Below are 24,561 nucleotides of genomic sequence, written 5' to 3' on the forward strand. Positions count from 1 at the left end.
TTGATCACTGAGGAAGGTTTTCTTATCTCTCCTTGCTATTCTTTGGAACCTGCATACAAATAGGTATATCGTTCCTTTTCTCCTTTGTGTTTGGCTTCTCTTCTTTTCACAGCTATTTGTAAGGCCTCCTCAGACAGCCATTTTGCTTTTTTGTATTTCTTTTTCTTGTGAATGGTCTTGTTCTCTGTCTCCTGTGCAATGTCATGAATCTCCATTCATAGTTCATCAGGTGCTCTGTCTATCAGATCTAGTCCCTTAAATCTATTTCTCACTTCCACTGTATAATCATAGGGATTTGATTTAGTGTTGCCTGAATGGTCTAGTGGTTTTCCCTACTTTCTTCAATTTAAGTCTGAATTTGGCAATAAGGAGTTCATGATGTGAGCCACAGTCAGCTCCTGGTCTTGTTTTTGCTGACTGTATAGGGCTTCTCCATCTTTGGCTACAAATAATATAATCAATCTGATTTCAGTGTTGTCCATCTGGTGATGCCCATGTGTAGAGTCTTCTCTTGTGCTGTTGGAAGAGGGTGTTTGCTATGACCAGTGCGTTCTCTTGGCAAAACTCTATTATCCTTTGCCCTGCTTCATTCTGTACTCCAAGGCCAAATTTGCCTGTTACTCCAGGTGTTTCTTGACTTCCTACTTTTGCATTCCTGTCCCTTATAATGAAAAGGACATCGATTCTGGGTGTTAGTTCTGTTAAGGTATTTAATTCATTTTTTAATTGAGTTGTTCTGTTATTGTTGAATTTCAAAAATTCTTTGTATATTTTGGGTGATAGTCCTTTATCAGATGTGTCTTTTGGAAATATTTTCTCCCAGTCTGTGATTTACCTTTTCATAATCTGAATAGTGTCTTTCTCAGAGCAGTAGTTTTTAATTTTAAGGGAATCCAACTTATCAATTATTCCTTTTATGGATTGTGCCTTTGGTGTTTTGTCTAAAAATTTATCACATAGTCCTCTATTACTGTCTGTGAGCTTGACAATTTTGAATTTTACATTTTGGTCTACAATGCATTTTGAGTTACTTTTTGTGAAGGGTATAGGTGTGTGTCTAGGTTTAATTATTTTTTGTTTGTAGATGTGCAGTTTTTCCAGCACCATTTCTGAAAGAGACTACTATAATATTATAAATCTAGTATATTGCCTTTGCTCCTTTGGTTGACTGTACTTGCATGGGTGTGTTTCTGATTTTTCTATTCCCTTGGCCTACTTGTCTATTCTTTTGCCAATACCACACTTTTTAAAATTACAGTAGCTTCCTGAAAGGCAAAGCTGGGGCTTTGACATCTCTCTGGAACTATGAATTAAGTTTTAAGATGCAAGCCATATTGATAGAGTAAAAAGATAGGAGGTCTTATGAAAGATTCTTAAATATACATTCTCTCAGTACTTCCTAAACTTCATTCATTGTCTTCTACCAAAATTTTTCACCAGAACTAGTATGGTGCTATTTTTCTTTTATAAAAAAGCAAAATAGAACAAAACAAATTTCAGCAATGTGTATGGAAATTGAGTATATGAAAATCTTCACTAATGGCACACATCATGTTTATTATTCACATCTGAAGTTATTATAAATCTTTCATTTATTAAGGTTCAAATTATTGATAGGCATACCCAAACTCTATGCTTGCAATTTGTGCTATCTAAACTAGATTTCCATAGGTCCACCCACTTTAGCTCTGACTAACATAATAACTGGCATGTTTTATATGTAAAACTGGCACTATATATATATATATATATATATATACACACATATATATATATGTGTGTATATATATATATGGAAAAGGCACTGGCAACCCACTCCAGTACTCTTGCCTGGAAAATCCTATGGGTGGAGGATCCTGGTAGGGTGGAGGATCCTGGTAGGGTGCAGTCCATGGGGTCACTAAGAGTCAGACACAACTGAGCGACTTCACTTTCATTTTCACTTCCATGCATTGGAGAAGGAAATGGCAACCCACTCCAGTGTTCTTGCCTGGAGAATCCCAGGGACGGGGGAGCCTGGAGGGCTGCTGTCTATGGGGTCGCACAGAGTTGGACACGACTGAAGTGACTTAGCAGCAGCAGCATATATATATATATATATATATATATATATATACACACACTATGAATAAATCAGTTGAAAATATTCTCACAAAGTTATCTCAAGTGTACATAAGGTAACTAAAAATTTCAATCTACCTAGGTCTGGCGGATTTCTAGGACATAGAACTTTTGATGCTAAAATTGGGACAGTCTCAGACAAATCAGCATTGTTGGTCACACTACAAGTCTATAATATATTTAGGGAAACATGGCATTATCTCATATAATATTCTTTCAGTTACCCAGTTAGATATAATTATCCCTCTTCTAAAGATGAGAATCCAGGTACAGTGTGTATCTGGTTATATGGCCACTTTTAAATACTGATCTGGGTCTGGCTGGCTTTAAAATAGCTGAGAATAAAACAATCCTCAGCACATTATCTTACAGGAAAAGCAATTTTGACAAACAGTGTGTTATTCAGACTCTAGCAAGAAAATGTGGGGCTCTCTAATCCCACCTTAGATTCCTCTTAAATGGCTTAGAATACCACAGGGAGCCTTGCGTGAGTTCAGGAACATAGTCTTCTGGGCCACCATAAAGACGCCACCCTGTCTTCCCGCTTCCCTTGTGTTCCTTGTCTGTGTTGTCACTGCTGGCCACCTCACTTTGGTTCCCTTCTACTCTAGCCCTATTCAAGTGGCCCTCTCTCAACCACTGTGTGTTTTCATCTTGCAGATATTTTAGTAAGATATGATTTTATTGGGTAAAAATTTCCCATGCTGGGTTCTTTGTAGGACAGTTTGGGATGATCAGGGTCAGATGGTAAAATAAACAGAAATATTCATCTTGCTATGGACTAAATATTTGTGTTCCCCAAAATTCATGTGTTGAAACATAAAACCCAATGTAATGCTCTTAGGAGGTGGGGCCTTTAGGAGGCACTTTAGGTCATGAGGGTGGAGCCTTCACAAATGAGATTAATGCCTTTATGAAAGAGACCCCCAGGGAGATCCTTGCCCCTTATGCCATGTGAGGTTATAGTGAGAAGGCAGCATCTATAAACTAATAAGTGGGCTCTCACCAGACAATGAATCTGCTTGAGCCTTGATCTTGAGCTTTCCAACTTCTAGAACTGGGAGAAGTACATTTCTGTTATTAATAAGCCACCTAGTCTATGGTATTTGTTACAGCAGCCCAAACAGACTAAGACAACTTAAATATTTTCAGAATATTTTCTCTTCTTCTCATTTATCTTGAATGAGTGTCCTTTCAACTTTCTGGCCTAAAATGAAGTCTGCCTTTCCTTCCAAGATCTTTTTTCATACGCATAGACATATGGCAGATCTGTTTCATTGGCTTTCCAGATTTTGCAAGATCATGTGCTTTAGAGAACTTGAAATGCTGCTGGTCCAAATTGAGATGTACTGGAAATGTAAAATACACATAGGATTTTTAAGATTTAGTGTGAAAAAAGTAAGCTAAAATATTTCATATTGATTATGTGATAAAATTATAATCTTTTGTATACTTTAGATTGAATTAAAATATATTATTTTCATTTGTTTTTATTTTTAAAAAATGTGGCTACAAGAAAGTGTAAAATGAAATGCTCATGTTTCTGTAGGATAATTAACTCTACAGTATCTACAGTATGCCCTGACATAGTTGGGACTAGAGAATATGCCTATCAGGAGAAGGTGCAGTCATTTCTGATTTATTTGTCCATTCACTCCTCTATCCTCTCAAAAATCCATCTATTCATTTTTTTAACAGCTAGGTTTTGTAGATGTAATCATGGGGAAATAGACTTGGTCATTCTCTTCATGAATCATACGGTATAGTGAAGGAAAAATTCACTAGTTAAATATTCCACCAGTAGATGCATAATTAGAACCTGTGTTAGGTTGGAAAGCTGTGTGGGCCATGAAAGCCATACAGAAGAGAATTAAGCTTAGAAGGGGGATAGTGCATCTAAAAAGGTCTGTACTTTCAAGGGATTGAGCATTTGACTTCATAGCTAAAGGATGAGTGGGAGTGCAGTAGGCCAGAGTGTGGTGGGAAGAGAGAGAAGGCCATCCCAAATGATTCTTCCTCAAATCTTGGAGCAAGATGACCCATGGCACCAAAAGAGAACAAGAAGCACTCCTTAGGATGAGGCTGGAGAGAGAAGTATAGGCCAAATCAACAAATCTTGAGGGGCAAGTGGCAGAAAAGCAGAGAACATCAGTAGTGGCTATTACAAACTTGTACTGGCACAGGAGAAGCTAGTGGGCAATTTTTGTTAGGGTCAAAAGCTCAACCTAGATGTCCATCAGCAGACAAATTGATAAGAAAGCTGTGGTACATATACACAGTGGAATATTACTAAGCCATTAAAAAGAATGCATTTGAATCAGTTCTAATGAGGTGGATGAAACTTGAGCCTATTATACAGAGTGAAGTAAGTCAGAAAGAAAAACACCAATACAGTATACTAATGCATATATATGGAATTTAGAAAGATGGTAATGATAACCCTATATGCAAGACAGCAAAAGAGACACAGATGTAGAGAATAGTCTTTTGGACTCTGTGGGAGAAGGCGAGGGTGGGATGATTTGAGAGAATAGCATGTATATTATATTATCATATGTGAAACGTATATTATCACATGTGAAAAACATGTATATTATCATATGTGAAACAGATATATTATCATATGTGAAATAGATTGCCAGTCCAGGTTTGATGCATGAGACGAGGTACTCAGGGCTGTGCACTGGGATGACCCAGAGGGATGGGATGGGGAGGGAGGTGGGAGGGGGGTTCAGGATGGGGAACATGTGTACACCCATGGCTGATTCATCTCAATGTATGGCAAAAACCACTACAATATTGTAAAGTAATTAGCCTCCAATTAAAATAAAGAAAAATTAAAAAAAGAGCTCTGTAAAGGTTATTTTGGGTTGTTATAGTGTTTGCTTTAGAGCTTTTAGCATCAGATATAGATTTGGAAATGAGCTGTGGACTGTGGTGGCTTTTATGCCAGATCTGGTTTTTTTCTTTAAAATTTAACTGCAGAGCTCCTTTAGACAGGACTGTAGCCTACCAGGCTCCTCTCTCCATGGGATTCTGCAGGTAAGAATACTAGAGTGAGTTGCCATTTCCTTCTCCAGGGGATCTTTCCGACTCAGGGATCGAACCCAGGTCTACCACATTGCGGGCAGACGCTTTAACCTCTGAGTCATCAGGGAAGCCCTCACTATTCCAGCTTAGCCATACCAAAATGAGCAAGGCTGTAAGGATGCAGAGGGAAGATGTTCTTAGGAATTTACATGTAATCTCTCTACCTTCTGCCCTCGGAGCCAGATGGGAATCCAACTGAAAAAATAAAAAAAGTTCTTCAGGGGAAAGAAGGGACCATTTTTTGGTTATTTCCTCCAATCAGAAGATTTCTCTGAATTCTTCTCCGCCCAACTCTCGGTGGATTGGAGTTTGTTTTAATAAGAAAGACAGATTCTCTTCTTGATCATCACTAAATACTGGCATTGATTCTGAGCACAATTGTGCTAATACATGCAAGAGCATAATTTAGGTTGTACACTGCTATATAAAATTTATTTCTATAGTCCTTAATCAGTGAGGATCACAGCCTCCCGCTCAAAGGTTATCTGCATTATTTTTTTCATAACCCCTTCTTATTCAAATGAATAAGAAAAGGAATTCACTGTGAAGCCACTTCCTGCAGTTTTAAAGTTTATCCACTTAAACTACAAATTTTTCTGGGAAAAGATCTATAAATAACTGTGAAGCTGAGGAATGCGTGGGAAATTAAAGTTAATACAGAAAGCATTGGGGTTTTTTTGGGTTTTTAAGTAAAATGCCTTCTGCTTTGTTTGTTGGATAACACATGGTTAACTGGTTTGGGGCATTATATAATGTTGGGGAGACTGACCCATTTTTTTGACACACAACTCAAATCATGTTTAAAATATGCTTTATCATGTGTGATCTTGTGAATCTATAATAAACAATGTGTATTTTGTCTTCCTCGCATTGGCACAGAGCTCCTGAAACCCTTGGAATTTCTAAAGTGGTAAGAGATAAATGTGTTCTAGGTTAATGATTGACTTTGGAACTGCACTAAAGATGAGGGCTGGTTGCCAGGAGAACTAACCCTGTGATTAGAGGGTTGGAACTTTTAGACCCACTCCCAGATCCTGAGGAGAGTGGAGGGGCTGGAGGTTGAATCAATTGCCAATAGCCAATGATTTAATCAATTGTGAACCAGTAATGTACTAAGTAAAATGTTTCTCTGAGTTCTGTAAGCCATTGTAGCAAATTAATTGAATGCACGAAGGAGATCATGGCAACCTGTTATTTATAGCCAGTTGACCACAACCTGTACTTAAAGCACAAACACCTCAAGCCCAAGTAAAGCATCATAGAAACCTCTAACTTGGCAAGATAGGATTGTAGTACCATTTTCAGAAGTGGAGCAGGTTGGGGAGGATTGGGTTAGGAGGTAAGAAGAGTCAGGAGCTTAGATTTAGAAAGATTAAGTTTGAGTTGCCTATCTCAGTGGAGATATCAAGTAGACAGCTGGACACATGAGGGCAGAACTGAACATCTGGAAGATACTTTTACCTTTGTTGTTGTTCAGTTGCCCAGTCATGTCCGACTCTTCGTGATCCCATGGACTGAAACACACCAGGCCAGGCCTTCCTACCAACCCACTCTATTAAATTTTAATTTACTCTCCACCAACCCACTCTATCAAATTTTAATAGAGTGGGTTGGTGGAGAGCAATTAGGGAAAAGACTTCAGTTAGAAAAGAAAAGAAATTATAGGAGCATTCTTAAAATTTCAGTTAGTTGTGACTCATAACAAAATCTTATGTAGCAAATTCTACAGGGATTATGTTATTACTGTAAAATTTATCAATAGGACTTTTTGATTTGCTTGCATTCTTTTAAAAAAAAATTTATTGGCGTATAGTTGTGTTAGTTTCAAGTGACAGCAAAGTGAATCAGTTATATATATAGCCACTCTTTTTAAGGTTCTTTTCCATATAGACTATTACAGAGTATTGGATAGAGTTCCCTGTGATACACAGTAGGTTTTATTATCTATTTTATATATATTAGTGTGTGTATATAACCAGTTGGTCAGAGTGGCTGAAGACACAATTGGTGTTGTGTGTGTGTGTGTTGGGAGTGGGGATGTGGGCACAGTGTTGTGGGATTGGGCCCTCAATCCGTGAAATCTGATGCTATTTCTGGATAGATAGTGTCAGACTGTGTGAACTGTGTTAGTCGCTCAGTCGTGTCTGACTCTTTGTGACCCCACGGACTGTAGCCCGCCAGGCTTCTCTGTTCATGGAATTCTCCGGGCAAGAATACTGGAGTGCTTTGCCATCCCTCCTCCAGAGGAACTTCCCAACCCAGGGATCGAACCCTAGTCTCCTGCCTCGCAGGCAGATTCTTTACCGTTTGAGCTACAGGGAAGTCTAGGTAGTGTCAGAACTGAGTTGAACTCTCAGGTGCATTGGTGGTGTAGGAACCCCAGCCGGCACTACTCCCCACACACATTGGAAGTGGGTCTGGGAACCCAAAAGAACATACCTGCAGCAGAAATAAGTACACACAGAAAAGATGTCACTGTGTCTGTTATATGTTTGGGAAATATATGTTTTCCCAAACATATATTGGAGAATGCAGTGGCACCCCACTCCAGTGCTCTTGCCTGGAAAATCCCATGGTCGGAGGAGTTTGGTGGGCTGCAGTCCCTGGGGTCGCTAAGAGTTGGACATGACTGAGCAACTTCACTTTCACTTTTCACTTTCATGCATTGGAGAAGGAAATGGCAACCCACTCCAGTGTTCTTGCCTGGAGAATCCCAGGGACAGGGGAGCCTGGTGGGCTGCCGTCTGTGGGGTCGCACAGAGTCGGACACGGTTGAAGTGACTTAGCAGCAGCAGCAAACATATATTTACTTATTTATAAGACCGTTTAGAAAAACCTTTCAAAATAACATTAAAAGGAGACTTGGAGACAAATTAAGATTTTACGAGTATAACAGAATAAAACTTTTTAAAGTTTAGAGTAAGAATAAAACTATATAACCAAGAAATTGCTTATTAGAAAAAATGATGTTGACTCTGGATTTAGAATGAATTATCCAGTTGGAAGATTTGCAAATTTTCATTTCCCTTCACGTTTAATCTCATTCTCTGATGCTATCAGTGTTGTTATTTGTTGATAGCTTAGTAAATTTTGGCTTGCATTATTGACTTTTTTCAGGAAGAAAAGCAGAGGAATTATAAAAAACAGTGAAAATCTGGACAATTCAGTCTCTCTTAAATAAGCAAGTTAAAATCTTGGCCCTATGACCACACCATTCTTTTCTCTGTACACAGAATACAAGTTACTGTCTCCAGGAGTCACGAACTGACTATCATAAATCCTAAACCCTAGTCAGAATCCTTTATTCATACCCATCCAAGCATTTCCATGAGTTAATCAATCCCCAGGCTGTTCTAAGTGAGAATGTTAACTTGACCAACAAGACAGTCTTCTACTAGGTCATTTTCTATAATCATCTCCTCATTCACATTGAACATTTAAGAACCCAAGTTGTCAAATAATCCAAGAATTCCAAGTCTGAAGTCTTTGTAATTCCAGGCTGTGTGGTAGAGTTTAAATCACCATAATGAGGATATTAGGAGAGAGAAAGGCTGAATTTTCTTTCTGAGAGTGTCTCCTTTCTCAGTCAGTTCAATCACTCAGCTGTGTCCACCTCTTTGCGACCCCATGGACTGTAGCACACCAGGCTTCCCTATCCATCACCAGCTCCAAGAGCTTGTTCAAACGCATGTTCATTGAGTTAGTGATGCCATCCCATCATCTCATACTTTGTTGTCCTCTTCTCCTCCTGCCTTGAATCTTTCCCAGCATCAAGGTCTTTTCCAAGAAATCAGTTCTTAGCATCAAGTGGCCAAAGTATTGGAGTTTCAGCTTCAGCATCAGTCTTTCCAATGAATATTCAGGACTGAGTTCCTTTAGGATGGACTGGTTGGATCTCCTTGCTGTCCAAGGGACTCTCAAGTCTTCTCCAACTCCACATTTCAAAAGCATTAATTCTTTGGCACTCAGCTTTCTTTATAGTCCAACTCTCACATTGATATATGACTACTGGAAAAACCATAGCTTTGACTAGATAGACCTTTGCTGGCAAAGTAATGTCTCTGCTTTCTAATGTACTGTCTAGGTTGGTCATATCTTTTCTTCCAAGGAACAAGTGGTTTTTAATTTCATGGCTGCAGTCACTATCTGCAGTGATTTTGGAGCCTAAAAAAATTAAGTCTCCTCCCTAGTGACTTGAGAAACCTGAGATAATCCCACTGAGATAAGACACCTGTCTTTCTCTGCCAGACGGTATGAATTTTGCATTTAAGATAGTTAGATAAGCACTAGCATGAATGCTAAAAGTAGGGTGAGTCAGAGTGCCAATTATATGTAGTTCAGGATCTAAAATATTAATGGATGAGGGATTGTGTTATCCTCCAATTCCTCTGCTCTTTGCGCTGGATCAGGAAAAAAGGAACTCTCAGGTTAGCAAAACCAATTGTTGTGTATAGAAGTTTGACTTCTGCAAGTCTGTGACTCTTAAGAGAGAAGTCTTGACATTAACTCCACAGTAGTTTTCTTTCCTGCAAGTCAGATCAATTCAACCTAATACACTTTTATTTGATCTGGTCTATATTCCAAGCACTATGCTCAGTGCCTGAGATAAAATGATTATATTAGGCAGGGTTCTCCAGAGAGGGAGAGAGGCAAAGTTTTAGGAATTGGCTTATGTAATGATGTAATCCAAGTCCAAAACCTGTAGGATAGGCCTGCAGGCTGGAGACCCATGGAAGAGACACAGTTTCAGTACAAAGGCTAGCCACTGGCCAAATTCCCTCTTCCTCCAGAAGGTCAGTGTTTTTCTATTAAGGCTTTCAAGTGATTAGATGAGGCCCATTCACAATATGGAGGATAATCTATTTTCAGTTCAGTCACCCAGTCATGTCTGACTCTTTGAGACCCCATGGACTGCAGCATAACAAGGCTTCCCTGTTCATCACCGACTCCCAGAGCTTGCTAAAACACGTTCATCGAGTCTGTCATGTTTCAACCATCTCATCTTCTGTGGTCCCCTTCTCCTCCTGCCTTCAGTCTTTCCCACCATCAGCGTCTTTTCCAATGAATCAGTTCTTTGCATCAGATGGCCAAAATATTGGACTTTCAGCTCCAGCAATAGTCCTTCCAGTAAATATTCAGGACTGATCTCCTTTAGGATGGACTGGTTTGATCTCCTTGATGTCCAAAGTACTCTCAAGAGTCTTATTCAACACCACAGTTCAAAAGCATCCGTTCTTCAGTGCTCAGCTTTCTTTGATGCTCCAACTCTCACAAAACCAAATGTTAATCTCATCTAAAATATATCTTGATAGAAACATTTAGAATAGCATTTAACAGCATTAATATCCAGGCACTGTGAACTAGCTAAATTAGCACATAAATTGACAACTACGGTAACCAATAATGTAGAAGTTAATCAACGTATTGACAGTCTAGTGGATAAGGGAGAAGTTCAATGAAAGAACAATCCAGTTAATAAGTGTCATGACAAGGAGAAGCACAAAGAGCTAGGGGATTTTCAAGGGGCAGAAATACTTCCTGAAGGAGATGACATTTGGACTGATCTGAACTTGCTTCCATATAAACATTCCTGAGATGGGAGACAGTAAGGAAAAATGAGAGCTGGGTAGATCGCTTGATTGGCAGAGAAATGTTCAGTTGCTAAGTCTTGTTCAACTCTTTGCAACCCCATGGACTGGAGCACACCAGGCTCCCCTGTCCTCCACTGTCTCCTGGCGTTTGCTCAAACTCATGTCCACTGAGTCAATGATACCATCTAACCATCTCATCCTCTGCCACCCCCTTCCCCTTTTGTCTTCAATCTTTCATAGCATCAGGGTCTTTTCCAATTGCATGTCCAAACCCCTGAACTGAGAGAGAGCTTGGCTTATTCAGAGGATTGTAAATGCAGTTGTTCATGATGGTTAGAGCTTAGAGTGTAAGGAATGGGCACAGTAGCTAGAGAAACGAACAGGTCCAATCATTAAAGGTCCTGAATGCCAAATTAAGGAATTTTTAGGTTATTATTTATTACCTGGTAAGATTCATTGAAACATTTTTTGCCCTATGACTTCTACCATCTGGGAAGACAATGAAGCCTCCTATACCCACTCCAGTGGATGAATTCTGCTGGACATCACAATCTCAACTCCAGTAAGACCAAAATCCAAACTCAAGTCATCGACTATACCATTCTCCCTAGCAGATAAAGAGACTTACTCAGCTACAAACTAATGAACAGAGCCACTTGTAATTCTTGATAATCATTTATCTCCAAAACTTAGACCTTCAAAGATTTCAAATATCCAGCCATGGAGAAATGAACTGCTTATCGAAATGCTTTTTATCTCTCACTATATTGTCCATTCTGGATTAGTATTTGGTCATTTACCATGTTAATTAGTAGAGGATGAAAAGAGAGTTCCAGACATTCAACCACTTACCAACATGCTGCTCTGTGCAAGGCTAGAAGCTATGCTAAATGCTAGAGAACAAAAAGATCAGGCTTAGTTTCTGCCTAAGTTTCAGGCTTAGCTCTTACAATGACCATCTAGGCTGACTGCAGAGGGAAATGGCTGGGATTTGGAGGTAGGCTTCTGTTCTGAATACTTCTCCACTCTTAACTAACCAAGTAACTTTGGGCAGAAAGTTAGTGCTTAATAATCATGACTCACAACCTCATGACTTAGCTTTCTTTTCCTGTGAAATAAGGATTGTAGTAATTTCCCTACAAAGACATTTGTCAATTAGAAAGGGTATTTAACACTCGTAGCTAGCAGGGTGCCTGGCACACAGGAGGTTTTCAACAAGTGCTATGATGTTATTCCTGAAAGCACCGAAAAAGGGATTGCCACCAGTGAGGGACGTGGGCATTTATTTATTCTTTGTGCAGAAGGCTGGTGAATTATCAAGGAAAGGTGTGGGGCATCATCTTTCTTGGTGGAACCACCTGATTAAACAAAAGAGGACAATCAGAGGGTTGAAGACTTTGGACCATGAGCAGATCTCATGAGAAAATGAAACGCTCCTTTAGGAAGCTGGTGCAACAGGCTGAGGAACACCAAGGAGGACCTGACCATGGACTTCGGCACAGGCATCTATTATGCTTAGACTTCTGATAAGCCTTTTGTTGAAATCTTGGTATAGAGTCTGAGGTGGTGGTTTTCTAGAACATTCAACAGTCTGTCTTTGGCATTTAATAGTGTTTTTAAAATCAAAGTGGCATTTGTCACATGAAGGTCTGTCTCTTTCTCTCATCACAGTGTTACTTTACATACAGAGCCTAATGGTCTATGAGCTGAATTATCTTAATTAAAGCTTTCATTGTCTTAAAAGAAAAAAAAAAAAACACAAGCCAATTGAAGAAATAGATTCCACTGAAGTGATACACCCACAAATAGTCCTTTAAAAAATGGCTCTTTGTTAACATTCATATATTCTGATATATTCTTTTCTGGAGGTTTGTACTTTTGCAAAGATATAGCTTAAGACTGTTTACAATGTCTAAACCCTTATCATATCTGTATGGCAGTTTAGGTAGAATATGTATTATATAATTATATAGGATGAGGTCATGTTATCAGTTATTGGAAAATTATCAGTTAAAATGTTGCTGATCTTACATTTTCATGAATCAGAATTCATTTTCTAATACTCCACTGCTTTTTTTTTTCTTTTATTGTTTTAACTTCCATTGAATACTTTTCTGCAGATTTTTGAGAAAAACACTTGGAAGCTGTAACTAGTATGTGATATTTAGGCCCATTTGTAATGTATGTGTTATGCTAAACATATGTTCTCCAGCTTATTGTGTTTCTTAGTCCTTTCTCTGTACATAATTGGATTTTAATAGGACAAATGTATTGGGAGTCTTTCCACCCTGAGACATTTCCTGGCTCCAGTGTTTGAGAGTATCTGAAATTGTCTACCTGATACTTCCTTGAAAATAGATGTACAGCTCTCTTTGGAAGGACCCTTGAGGGACTTGGAAAAGCTTTTATTAACAATAAATACTTGAAGATAGTAATTACCATAATAATATTTATACCCAGCAAAATACGTTAACTTCCTAAATAAACTCTCTTGGCCTTAGGAAGTCCCTTATAATACTCTGATTTGCTTCTACTCAAAAAATAAAATCTTCCCTGTAGTTTAATAACCTTCCAGAGAAAACATAGCTGCTACTCTTAATATGGGAAGGAAAATTTAATTTAACACCTCATTTAATAACTCACAAGAAAGTCATAATAGATTTGAATCAATTGTCATGGTAAGGTTTCATTTACTCCCCAGTGGGAAAGTTAATCAGATTACTTCTTAAATTCATTGACTCCTAGAAAATCTTTTGGAATTTTGTTAATGATATTGACATCCATGGAAAAAGAACTATTTATCATTTAAGTAAATCTTTTGGCCAAGCTTAATAGTAGATGATTTCTTCTATTTTATTTTAATTTTTTTGGTTTAATTTATCAGAATTATATAAAAATGAATTATAACAGACCCCCAAATTTTATTCTCTTTCCCTGGGAATTCAGATTAAAATAGGTTTGCATGTGATTTGTTGACATTCCAAATATCTCCTTTTCTCCTCCTCTATACCCTCTTTCTTAGTGATCTTATCAACACTCATCACTGTAAATATCACACTTATGTCAAGGCTTTCAGATTTAGACCTCCAGCAAGAAAACTTGTTTTAAGTTCTCAGCTAGTGTCACAATATCACCCTTATAGTTGAACATTTTCTTATAAGGATTTCATACTTAACAACATGTCCTAAACCTAATCCTCTTTTCCCCAGTGTATCTAGCACCAAATAGTATGCCTAATACGTGGTGAGTATGGATGCTTTTGAATGAATGAATGAATGAATGAATATCTAGATAAAAAAATCAGCTAAAACTTTCTCCATGAAGTCAAGTGTATAAGGAATATCACATTTCCTTTTTTTTTTTTTTAATTTGTGTGTTGAAATGTCTAGCTTTACTTATGCTCTTATTAGTCTGGAGAAAGTAATAGCATGTAAGACAAATTAATAAATAGAAAGTCTTTGTGAGAAGTGAAAATTATTCAGGAAAGTATTTTAAGATATAAGGCTCTAACAGTTCACCTTAGTATTCCAAATCAGGGAAGAGCAGCTTTGCAGGTAGGATGACAAAAGTAGATGGCGGACAGAGACCTCACCTTCCTTTATTTTTTTTAGAATAATTATATAGCAGAGGTACTAATTTTGCTACAATGACATTCTCATTGCAATATATAACACATTATATTATACACCTTAAATTTATACAATGTTATATGTCAGATATATTTGAAATAAAACAAAAACAAATGACTCCTTTTCAGGCAAAGCCATCACATTTCCTTTTTTTTTTTTCCATTTATTTTTATTAGTTGGAGACTAATTACTTTACATCATTGCAGTGGTTTTTGTCATACATTGAAATGAATTAGCCATGGATTTACATGTATTGACACTTGGATCTCAACTTTTGCTGGGAAGTTAGGAAGTTCAAACACATATATTATTGAAAAGAGGAATCTCCTCTCTCTAAAGACACATGAGGATCCTTGAGGCTTATGTGGTGCCCATAAAATAGAAGGACCCTTATCTATGGCTCTTAACTTAATTACAGATCTTTACTGTCATGCCTGCACTGCTTCTTAAAGGGAGGCTACTCTCAAGCCAAGCTTTAGCAAAGCAATCTTTGCTAATACTGTGAGCCTGATGTGTAGGGTTCAGCTTTGTCATGGATTCACAGTAATTTCCCTTTGAGAATTTGTCATTTCTTAGGAGCAGGACCTGGGTCTCTCTCTTTATCTTTGTCATCATCTTCTGAGCTTCAGACTTTGACTCACTTTAAATTTGGGTCCAACTGATCCAAAACATAATGTGTAACAATACATGGATGGGATTTGTTAAATTTTGATTTTACAAAGACAACAAATTTTTTTAAGTGATGGAATAAACAATATGGAATTGGAATTTTGACATTTTGTGTGTATGTGTACGCCCAGTTGATTCGTTGTATCCAACTCTTTGCGACCCCTTTGCGACCCCGTGGTCTGCAGCCCACCAAGGTTCCTCTATCCATGGGATTTTCCAGGCAAGACCAGTGGAGTGGGTTGCCATTTCCGACTCCAGGGGATCTTCTTACCCAGGAGTTGAACACACATCTCTTGACTTTCCTGTGTTAGCAGGCAGATTCTACCATTGCACCTCCTGGGAAGCCCCTATTGACATTTCGCTACAAGGAAATGGCAACCCACTCCAATATTCTTGCCTGGAGAATCCCATGGACAGAGGAGCCTGGCAGGCTACTGCCCATGGGGGTCGCAAAAGTCGGACTACTTAGCAACTAAACCACCACCACACTGTTAATAGGAACATAAATGTTATAGCCTACCACAAATAATGTATGGTGCAAATCTCATATAAACTTCTAATCCTAATCTACTAAGGGATTTTGTGAAACTTGTTTGCTTAAAGGCGTTCCTCCTCCCTCTCTTCCCTCTCTCCATCCCCCTCTCTTGTTCCCTCCTTCTCTCTCTCCCAAATCTACAGATCCTCTTCTTCATGTACTAAGCCATTCTGTATTTAAATTATTTCTTGATATCAAAATCCTTTTAAATTAAATGCATTAATTTTTTAAACACGTTACCAATTGATTCTTATTATTATATTGTAAACAAGAAAGTTTTGGTTACTCAGTCATGTCCAACTCTGCAATCCCATGGACTGTAGCCAGCCAGGCTCCTCTGTCCATGGAATTCTCCAGACAAGAATACTGGTGGGGGTTGCCATTTCCTTCACCAGGGTTAAACAAGAGAATGATTATTAACTTTTTTAAGCAAGAGAACAATTTATTATTTAACTTTTTTCTATAAAATACATTTCTATTTCAGAATACTTGAAAAATACTAGAAGATACAAAGACGGTTCAGTTCAGTCAGTCAGTCAAGTCCAACTTTTTGCGATGCCATGGACTGCAGCATGCCAGGCCTCCCTGTCCATCACCAACTCCCGGAGCTTATTCAAACTCATGTCCATCCAGTTGGTGATGCCATCCAACCATCTCGGTCTCTGTAAACCCCTTGTCCTCCTGCCTTCAATCATTCCCAGCAACAGGGTCTTTTTCAATGAGTCAGTTCTTCACATCAGGTGGCCAAAATATTGGAGTTTCAGCTTCAGCATTAGTCCTTCCAGTAAATATTTAGGACTGATTTACTTTAGGATGGACTGGTTGGATCTCCTTGCAGTCCAAGAGACTCTCAAGAGTCTTCTCCAACACCACAGTTCAAAAGAATCAATTCTTCAGCACTCAGCTTTCTTTATAGTCCAACTCTCACATTCATACATGACTACTGGAAAAACCATAGCTTTGACTAGATGGATCTTTGTCGGCAAAATAGTATCTCTGCTTTTTAATATCCTGTCTAGCTTGGTATTATAGCTTTTCTTCCAAGGAGCAAGCGTCTTTTAATTTCATGGCTGCAGTCACCATCTGTAGTGATTTGGGAGCCCAAGAAAATAAAGTCTGTCACTGTTTCTATTGTTTCCCCATCTATTTGCCATGAAGTGATGGGACCAGATGAACATGATCTTAGTTTTCTGAATGTTGAGTTTTAAGTCAACTTTTTCACTTTCCTCTTTCACTTTCATCAAGAGCCTCTTTAGTTCTTCTTCACTTTCTGCCATAAGGGTGGTGTCATCTGCATATCTGAGGTTATTGATATTTCTCCTGGCAATCTTGATTCCAGCTTATGCTTCATCCAGCCCAGCATTTTGCATGATGTACTCTGCATAAAAGTTAAATAAGCAGGATGACAACATACAGCCTTGACATACTCCTTTTCCTATTTGGAACCAGTCTTTTGTTCTGTGTCCAGTTCTAACTGTTGCAGCTTGACCTGCATACTGATTTCTCAGGAGTCAGGTCAGGTGGCATGGTATTCCCATCTCTTGAAGAATTTTCCACAGTTTGTTGTGATCCACACAAAGGCTTTGGCAAATTCCATAAAGCAGAAGTAGATGTTTTTCTGGAACTCTCTTGCTTTTTCGATGATCCAATCAATGGATGTTGGCAATTTAATCTCTGGTTCTTCTGCCTTTTCTAAATCCAACTTGAACATCTGGAAGTTCAAAGTTCACATACTGTTGAAGCCTGGCTTGGAGAATTTTGAGCATTACTTCTCTAGCGTGTGAGATGAGTGCAATTGTGCGGTAGTTTGTATATTATTTGGGATTGGAATGAAAACTGACCTTCTCCAGTCCTGTGGCCACTGCTGAGTTTTCCAAGTTTGCTGGCAAATTGAGTGCAGCACTTTCAGAGCATCATCTTTTAGGATTTGAAATATCTCAACTGGAATTCTATCACCTCCACTGGTTTTGTTCATAGTGATGCTTCCTAAGGCCCGCTTGACTTCGCATTCCAGAATGTCTGGCTCTAGGTGAGTGATCACACCATCATGGTTATCTGGGCCATTAAGATCTTTTTTGTTTAGTTCTGTGTATTCTTGCCACCTCTTCTTAATGTCTTAAATGTCTTCTCTTCTGTCATACCATTTCTGTCCCTTTTGTGCCCATCTTTACTTGAAATATTCCCTTGGTATCTCTAATTTTCTTTGAGAGATCTCTAGTCTTTCCTATTCTATTGTTTTCCTCTATTTCTTTGCTTTGATTGCTGAGGAAGGCTTTCTAATCTCTCCTTTCTATTCTTTGGAACTCTGCATTCAAATGGGTATATCTTTCCTTTTGTCCTTTGCTTTTAGCTTCTCTTTTTCTCTCAGCTATTTGTAAGGCCTCCTCAGACAAGCATTTTGCCTTTTTGCTTTTCTTTTTCTTCATGATGGTCTTGATAACTGCCTCCTATACAATGTCACAAACCTCCATCCATAGTTCTTCAGGCACTCTGTCTATCAGATCTAAACCCTTGAATCTATTTCTCACTTCCACTGTATTATCATAAGGGATTTGATTTAGGTCATTCCTGAGTGGTCTAGTGGTTTTCCATGGTGGTGAGTTCTGACAAAACGTGGTCCACTGGAGAAGGGAATGGCAAACCACTTCAGTATTCTTGCTGTGAGAACCCCATGAATGGCATGAAAAGGCAAAAAGATAGGACACTGAAAGATGAACACCCCAGGTTGGTAGGTGCCCAATATGCTATGGGAGATCAGTGGAGAAAACAACTCCAGAAAGAATGAAGTGATGGAGCCAAAGCAAAAACAGCACCCAGTTGTGGGTGTGACTGGTGATGGAAACCAAGTCCGATGCTGCAGAGAGCAATATTGCATAGGAACCTGGAATGTTAGGTCCATGAAACAAGGCAAATTGAAGTGGCCAAACAGGAGATGGCAAGAGTGCACATCAACATTTTAGGAATCAGTGAACTAAGATGGACTTGAATGAGTGAATTTAACTCAGATGACCATTATGTCTACTACTGTGGGCAAGAATCCCTTAGAAGAAATGGAGTAACCCTCATAGTAAACAAGAGTTCAAAATGCAGTACTTGGATGCAATCTCAGAAATGACAGAATGATCTCTGTTCATTTCCAAGGCAAACCATTCAATATCACAGTAATCTAAGTCTATGCCCTGACCACTAATGCTGAAGAAGCTGAAGCTGAACAGTTCTATGAACTTCTATGACCTTCTAGAACTAACACCCCCCCCAAAATGTCCTTTTCATTATAGGGGGCTGGAATGCAAAAGTAGGAAATCAAAAGATACCTGGATTAACAGGCAAATTTGGCCTTGGAGTACAAAGTGAAGCAGGGCAAAGGCTAACAGAGTTTTGCCAAGAGAACACACTGGTCATAGCAAACACCCTCTTCCAACAACACAAGAGAAGACTCTACACATGGACATCACCAGATGGTCAATACTGAAATCATATTGATTATATTCTTTGCAGCCAAAGATGGAGAAGCTCTATACAGTCAACAAAAACAAGACTGGGAGCTGACTGTGGCTCAGATCATGAATTCCTTATTGCCAAATTCAGACAAAGACAGTAAACAAGTCTATATTCAATAATAACCAAATGCCATCAAACCCTTATTAGAATGGTTTAATATGCCCAGCTCTTCAACATATTCATGTCAAAGTACCCATTAGCCAGTATTGATCTTGTCATTTGAATATGTGGAGCCTTCCTGCTTTATGAAATTTGCTGAACATCCTCTGACACCTGTCCTTATTTTCTGTTGGCCCAGAGCTAGTTGTTGGATTATATGTCAACTTCTTTTGTAATAAATTCTAACTTCCAGTTTGATTTGCACCAAATTTATGATTTTCTAAAGAAGAACACCAAAAATATCTTTGTACTTCATGGTAGACATTATTAAACACTGCCTTTAACAGCTTAATGACTTTTTACCCATTTTATCTCTACTATCTTGTGGACTCACACTTTCAGTGTAGAATTAATAGTCATAATAAAGCAGATGCTATTCTGCATACCAACATGCATAGTGGCTGTGTACTAGAGTACACATGGTTATGGTTATGTACTCTGAGTGGTTCTGTAATTGCCATTTACTTCTTCCCCCCAATAACCTGGGTGGGGCTTGAGTGAGAAACACATCTTTGTTGTTTAAACCACAGGTATTTGGGGAATTTTTTTATTACTGCATTGTACATGAAATTATCCTAATAGTTACAACTATCCTGCCAATGAAATCTTGAAGTGCGTGAGTGGAGAGGATATGGGAAATTCTAGGGAGACAGCTGCTCTGAAAGTTATCTTTTTATTTATCTCATGAGACCATTTGAAGACTTCATGTCTACATGCCGTTGTTTCAGTTGCTAACATTGAACTTGACATGGTGACTGACTATCCACCCCTAGCTCTTTAGATACAGCAAAAAATAAGATGCCCTTAAACCTGATCTGTCACAGTAACACTTTTCTGCCTAAGGGATGATGTGAAGGAACTGGGAAGGAAGGAATAGAACATAATTAACACCCCCCTGGCATACCCAAGGCTTATATTCAATCAAAAAAGGAGAACATATATATTCAATGACACAAAATACAAACCATCAAGGGGTGGAAATGTGCTAGCAATGTCACATCACAACTCAGTTGCAACACTTATCTAGAAAAGATTAAATCAAATTATACATTGGAAGGAAATGATGAGTTTTTTAAGAACAGAATCTTAGGGAAATGAAAATACATTTCAAATTTTCAAACATTAGGACAGCATAAACTCTAATATCATGACTTGTAGGAAATTTAGAAGAGCTATCTAGAGCCCAGTGTGGAATTTAAAACAGTATTACACATTTTCCCTAATAGACTATTGGAAAGAAATTATTCATGACTTAGAAATCACTGAAGGTTTTTTTCCCCCTTTAAATATGATTCAGGTAAAAACCTACAAGATGTTGACAATTTTACCTATCATCTTTGAAATAAAAAGCTCTATGCTGACAAACTGCATGCTGACAATACACATTTAAGATCACCTGAATATTTTTGGTTAAATATCACAATATAGTTGTATCTCGGTACATCAAAAATGTTTTTATCTTTCAGATACTTTAGATCCTAGTTGAAAGTACACGTTATGGAAGTATACATTTGAAAAGTGCTGTAAACCGTGCACTTAAAATGCATTTTCAGTCTTATTTAACATTTTATGGTGTGATTTCCATGGCTGTTATTCTAAGTATTACTTCAGTCTGAACTTGTTTTTAAAGACACGTGCAGTGTTTTTCATTTTTCATCAGCCTTGCAGATACAGAAACTGTGATTATAGCCTGTATGTGTGCTTTTGCTCAGATGTAGAGGCTGTAAAAGTACTTTCAAAAATTGATAATCAGTAAATTTTTTTTATGAGGTTGCAGTGACTATTGCAAAATTCTTCTTTAATTTCTTAAGGACTTGAAACTGTGTCTACATTTTTCTGTCATTTCCTTTCAATTTCCCTGAAAGTTTTAAGTATGCCACTCAGCAAGTTCTGTAAGTTATCCTTCAAAAAATAAAGTTAAAATAACACTGCTCCAGAGACATGATCCAGTCTCTTAGTTCTCTAACTTTAAACTTTTATTCTTGTATGCCTTTTGCAACAAAATTTAACGCACCAGGATTTCTACAACGTCTAGTCTTATTTTGCAGATATCCATAATACATGCACAGATAATGCATGTATGTGTTTGAATATCTTCTGGAGACAGTTTCTCTAAGATTTCTTTAAATAATGCCCTGTAGTCTGTCCTATGTGGACTAAGTGATTACAATGCAAAATTCCAGGATGTAACTATTTGTGAGTGAATACATTACACTATTGACATTTTACAATCCAGCATTTTGTAACAGATAAACAGTAATAAAACAACTGTGCTTACCCAGCAAAGGATAAGTAACATATATTTAGAAATCTTCAAGAGGCTATAATTGGATGGTACTACCATCCCAATAGAGATAATTAACTTGCAGTTTTATTATAACTATTTATACACATTACTCTCAACCTGAGACCTTTTAATATGCCATTGTTATGTCACTGTTCTTAGTGAGAAAGTTACTCAAAGTATATTTATAGGTATATAAACAACTGTTAAAAAACTTATAAATCAATTAGTATAGATTAGGCCTAGGTGGATTCATTTCATCCTAACAACTTATAAGTTATTAGGGATTTATTAAATGTGCTAAAGCAGTACAGTGGAACTGTTCATTTATTTTGGGGACTGGTGGTTTTGAATTTCACTTTTCATAAAGTCAGTTTAAGGCATGAACTGTTCCCCAAGCTCCGTTTCTTTTGCCCTCCTCACATGGACGTGTACATAAGACACAAAATCGCCTGTCTTCTGTTATGTAGAACTATCCAGCATTTGAAATTAAGCTAAAGGTTATTAGATCCTTGATGCGAGCATCTTGCAAAAGTAAAAAATGAAAAAGGGATAGATCCCTGATGTGAGCATCTTGTAAAAGTGAAAAAAAAAAAAGAAAAATTCTAGTCTTGATTCTGTCACAGATATGCTGCTGTTGCTGCTAAGTCGCTTCAGTTGTGTCCGACTGTGCGACCCCATAGACGGCAGCCCACCAGGCTCCGCCGTCCCTGGGATTCTCCAGGCAAGAATCCTGGAGCGGGGTGCCATTTCCTTCTCCAATGCATGCATGCATGCTAAGTCGCTTCAGTCATGACTGACTCTGTGTGACCCCATGGACAGCAGCCCACCAGGCTCCTCTGCCCATAGGATTCTCCAGGCAAGAACACCGGAGTGCGGTGCCATTTCCTTCTCTGTGTCACAGACTGGTTTTCTGAATTGAAGCATCTGACTCAACCTCTTTGAAGTTTATTTTTTTTCCCATTTATTTTTATTAGTTGAAGGCTAATTACTTTACAATATTGTGGTGGTTTTTGCCATACATTTGACATGAATTTGTATGCAAATACAAAATACCTCGAATAGCCAAAGCAATCTTGAGAAAGAAGAATGGAACTGGAGGAATCAACCTGCCTGACTTCAGGCTCTATTACAAAGCCACAGTCATCAAGACAGTATGGCACTGGCACAAAGACAGAAATATAGATCATTGGAACAAAGTAGAAAGCCCAGAGATAAATCCACATACCTATGGACACCTCATCTTCAACAAAGGAGGCAAGGATATACAATGGAAAAAAGACAATCTCTTTAACAAGTGGTGCTGGGAAAACTGGTCAACCACCTGTAAAAGAATGAAACTAGAACACTTTCTAACACCATACACAAAAATAAACTCAAAATGGATTAAAAATCTAAATGTAAGACCAGAAACTATAAAACACCTAGAGGAGAACATAGGAAGAACCCTCCCTGACATAAATCACAGCAGATCCTCTATGACCCACCTCCCAGAATATTGGAAATAAAAGCAAAAATAAACAAATGGGACCTAATGAATCTTTGAAGTTTTAACATCTACAAAAGAAAGAGGCTGAATGTGGGTGTGGGGTTGCTCCGGCTTTACATTCTTTGTCCATCAGTCAACTTTCTGTTTTTAATTTGTTCATAGTGTTCTTAACATTCTTGAACATGAAATTTGTTTTATCTGATAAAGAGTTGATTTCTTAAGAAGACTTATTAGACAATTTTAATCTTAAAGCAATGTTCCCAAATCTAGACACAGTAAAACATCCTATACTACAATTATTGAGTGTAGTTACTCCAATGAATACTTTCTTTGCCCGTGTGCCAGTCAATAGCCCATTTGCCCCTAGATCTGTTCCCCTTTCCCTTCCAGTTCTGCTCTGTGTTTCAGAGGTTGAATATAGCAATCTAGATTTCCCAAACTCCCTCACTGAAGCAGCCTTGGAGGATAATATGTCCTTGACTCCCTTCAAGAGAGAACATGCCGTAGGGAGTTTGGGAAGCTGAGCGCCACCAGCTGTGGTGCCTTTAGGATCTGCCTCAGCTTTGGAGCCGAGACCCCTTGCTCCATAAGCAGCCTCCAGTCAGTGAGTGAGTGTGGTCGAGACAGAAGATTCCCTGGTGGAGAATTTATGTGATGGAGCAAATTGTTAGACTGGTTGCGTCTTTCTCAAGACTCGCTGACAGTCTGAGACCCTTTGTACCCAGTGCTTTGATCTGCCTCCTCTCTTTTCACAGTCCCATTTTACCTCTGAGCCTGCAGGCTTTCTCTACTACTCCTTCCCTTTATCTTTCATAGGTGTTCAATCAACTGAACTTCTAAATCCATCTTGACATCTCCCTTTCAGAGGAGATGAATGTATGCATTTGTTGATTACTTCTGACTTCAGTTAGCCAGTGGGATGCTCTTCTGGTAAAAGACTCCTTCCCTCTTTTCTTCCAGGTAGTGTTCCTTCTCTCCCTTGTGGCGCCCCAAACTGAGGCATGCCCCACCTCCCTCCCTGGCCAGGGGTTTCAGGCCCAGTCTCAGCCAATCAGAATCATTTTCCAGGAATTGTTAAAAGATGCTGGAGAGCAGGGGTTCTCCTTTTGAGCTTGTGGCTATTGAGGGCTATGCAACCCTGAACCTGCCCGGGGCCATGTTGTGGAAAGAGCCTATCTGGAGATGGGACTAACATCAAAGGACAGGGACCTGAGAACACTCTTTAAGCTCCTCAGTAAATATGGGAAGAACGCATTGTTAACTGCAAAGTACAAATCAACTCTCCAATCATAAAAGTCTTTCTCTTCCAGCTTGCCGCAAGGGAATTTTAAGTAGAGTGGTGTGGTGGAAGGAGAGGAGGTCATGGGAGATAAAGTTAATTTGGGGTCACAGGCACAGAAAAGGAAGCTAAATATGGGTGTCTGGATGGTTGCTGAAGAATGAAACAACTTAAAAAACACAGCACCCAGCAGACATTGACTTATCTCCACAGT

The sequence above is a fragment of the Odocoileus virginianus genome, chromosome 24 (genome assembly GCF_023699985.2).
Source record: "Odocoileus virginianus isolate 20LAN1187 ecotype Illinois chromosome 24, Ovbor_1.2, whole genome shotgun sequence".
Lineage (NCBI taxonomy): Eukaryota > Metazoa > Chordata > Mammalia > Artiodactyla > Cervidae > Odocoileus > Odocoileus virginianus.